We start from the raw sequence: 3,062 nt of genomic DNA, 5'->3' as shown, positions 1-3,062 counted from the left end.
GTTCACAGTGGTTACATAATGTGTTTCCTGTCACAGCTGTGTTTATAAGCAGCGTTTTGTTCCTGTTTTATAGATAAATAGACTAAATGTCTCATCCAAGGCCTCTCAATTAGTGAGAGGTGTAGGCAGGATTTGAAACTGGTCCCCTGACTCCACAGCCCACACTGCTAATGTCTAGTATACTGCTTCCCTGGCTCACATAATAGAAGTGAACTTTGGGGTGTGAATGTACCTACCCCTGGGGACTGTGATGGGTGAAACAATGGAAAGCACATGGCATTTGACATGCAGTTGCTGCTGCTCCAAACAATGCCATTCACATGTGTTAATAAAGGATACAGAGCTGGTGAGGAGAAGGGTATAGGTATAGGACCAGGTGTGCCATGTCATCACCCTAACATACCTAACCCTAACCCCAACCCTAACCCTCAGGGGCAGTAATGGCCTACAGGCACCTGCATTAGGCTGGTTTGGAGGATCCATGTTCATCACCAACCCTCCCCGAGGGGTTCCCTGACACTCAACATCTGGATCTGCCCATGGCAGATTGAGCCACTACAGCGTCTTGCCTATACCCCAGGCTCTGATTCCACCTCACCAACTGTGCCAACCCAAGTGATTAGTCCTCTTGTGTGGGCTCATGGTTGTTCACTCATTTGGCTCTAAGACCCTAGCTGCTGATGGGGAGAGGGATATACAACACATTATGAGATCCAGAATATTTGCAGGTTGCTAAGAAAAGGCACAACTATTCCACATACTGAGGACCAAAGAGCATATTCTCCTCTAGGTCTTCATAGAGAGGCTTCATAGAGAAGCCACATCCTCAACAATATCCCTGCAACAGATAGGAATCAGTGTTCAAAACCATACTTTGCATAATGTGTATCATGCCCCTCAACCAAAGCACAAAGCATTAAAAGTCATTCTTCAAGGAGTCAGTGGGAAGCAGTCAAGCTCACAAGTCCATGACTCTGGCTAAATTGGGAATAGATTTAAGAATATTTGTCTAGAGGATCAAATACATGTACTCTGCAGGCACTTATCCACAAGTAGCACTTCTCTTAGCCAAGCTTTTGAAAAGTATAGTGTGGCTCTGAGGTTGAGATTCTACTTGAAATGCTGGAACTTTCCATTGCCAGTGAAGAGATGAGCCATATATCTTAATAACAAACTGAACTGGGGCTTGGAATAGATCCTGTTATGAAAACTCATGCACCAGACAGAACATTCCTCTCTTTCCCTGCCGCTGCCAAGTTGTGTGGAGGCAGAGGCTTGAGATTGGGCTTCACCTATAACCCACCATCATAGCCCAGGAAGACATTGCTGCTGGAGGTGTCATGGACGTTAATACTACTTTACAGGAGGTGCTGAAGACCGCCCTCATCCATGATGGCCTAGCATATGGAATTCACAAAGTGCCAAAGCCTTAGACAAGCGCCAAGCCCACCTTTGTGTGCTTGTATCCAACTGTGATAAGCCTATGTATGTCAAGTTAGTGGAGGCCCTTTGTGCTGAACACCAAATCAACCTAATCAAGGGTGACGACAACAAGAAACTAGGGGAATGGGAAGGCCCCTGTACAATTGACAGAGAGGGGAAACCCTGTAAAGTGGTTGGTTGCAGTTGTGTAGTAGTTAAGGACTATGGAAGGAGTCTCAGGCTGAGGATGTCATCAAAGAGTACTTCAAATGCAAGAAATGAAGAAATAAATCTTTGACTCACACATGGAAAGAAAAGAAAAAGTGAAAGAAAGAAAAAGAAAGAAAGAAAGAAAGAAAGAAAGAAGAAGAAGAAAGAAAAGAAAGAAAGAAAGAAAGAAGAAATAAAAGGAAAGAAAGAAATGAAAGAAAGAAATGAAAGAAATGTTTCTGAAGAGGATAACCACATCCCCTCCAAAGTGCATCAAGGGAGTCCCTGCAGGCAGAGCCAAGATTTCCTCTTCAGGAGGAAATGTGAGAGTTCCCTAACAAAGGCAATAATTGGGTATCGATTTCCCCCACAATTCCACATCAATAAAATGCAATGGCAATACAATGTAGCCCAGAAAAAATGTAAAGCAGGCACACAACCATATATCCTGTTTGACTACACATATACATATGCATGTACACACACACACCTGCGGCACATCTAATTGTGAGCAATAAGCCCTATTAAAACTGGTTGTGAATTGTACACCCAAAGTAACTAAATAAGATGATTTATTGTTTATTATTATTTCCTATTAATCTCCCTAAAGTTGGAGGATTTCCATTAAAATGATTATTTCAGATCCAGATGTGGTAGCCCTTGTTTCTGGAGGTCATTAGATGGCAGTATTCATTGTCTACTAAAACTACTCCTAGTCCATGATAACCACATCAGGTTATTTGCATCTGAGAGAATGCTTGACCTTCTGTGCTCCATTCCAGAGCAGGGTGGCAGGGCCCTACCATATGCAACAACCTGCAGGGCACAGACACTGATCCTTTGGAGCTGATGCTGGTCAGTGGCCTGCATTGTGCCTAACAGTTGTGTGGGTCAGTAGGAAAGCAAACTAATGGGCTATCTCAATGTGGTTTCAAGTTAAAAATAAAAGGATCCAGGACACATTTTGTTTTACCCAACTGGAAATTACAAGCAAGATAGTTCATATTTTTAGCTTATATATTGTGTCAAAGGCTGGAAGAGGATCAACAAAAGTCACAAACCATTTAATATGATATTTGGCAGGTGTTGTCACAAGATCATGTAAATTATAGCAGATGACTGTGTTCCCAGCCTGTGAGCTGTGCATGTAGGTCAGGCTTGCAAATTATTAAGCAAAGCCATGCAAATGGACATTGCTTGCACATGCTAGAATAGGACTAACTTGTTCTGGTTTGGCAGAGATTTCTCTTATTTTAGTACTTGTCTTAATCCATTAAGTGTTGCTACAGAAGCATACCTGAGGCTGGGGAATTTATAAAGAAAAGAGGTTTATTTGGCTCACAGTTCTGCAGGCTGGGAAGTTCAAAAAGTATGGTGTCAGCATCTGCTCAGATTCTGGTGGGGGCTTTTTGTGCTATGTCATAACATGG

At 42.7% G+C, this 3,062-nt stretch overlaps 1 pseudogene; it reads left to right on the top strand.

Annotated features, from left to right (window-relative positions):
• Positions 1–273: 273 nt before the first annotated feature.
• On the top strand, positions 274–1,704 carry LOC108518083 (40S ribosomal protein S12 pseudogene; annotated as a pseudogene).
• Positions 1,705–3,062: the final 1,358 nt, after the last annotated feature.

Source organism: Rhinopithecus bieti, unplaced genomic scaffold (assembly GCF_001698545.2).
Source record: "Rhinopithecus bieti isolate Rb0 unplaced genomic scaffold, ASM169854v2 scaffold_43555, whole genome shotgun sequence".
In the NCBI taxonomy this organism is placed as follows: Eukaryota; Metazoa; Chordata; class Mammalia; order Primates; family Cercopithecidae; genus Rhinopithecus; species Rhinopithecus bieti.
The sequence above is the reverse complement of the archived record's forward strand: the minus strand, read 5'-3'. Positions and strand labels throughout refer to the sequence as shown.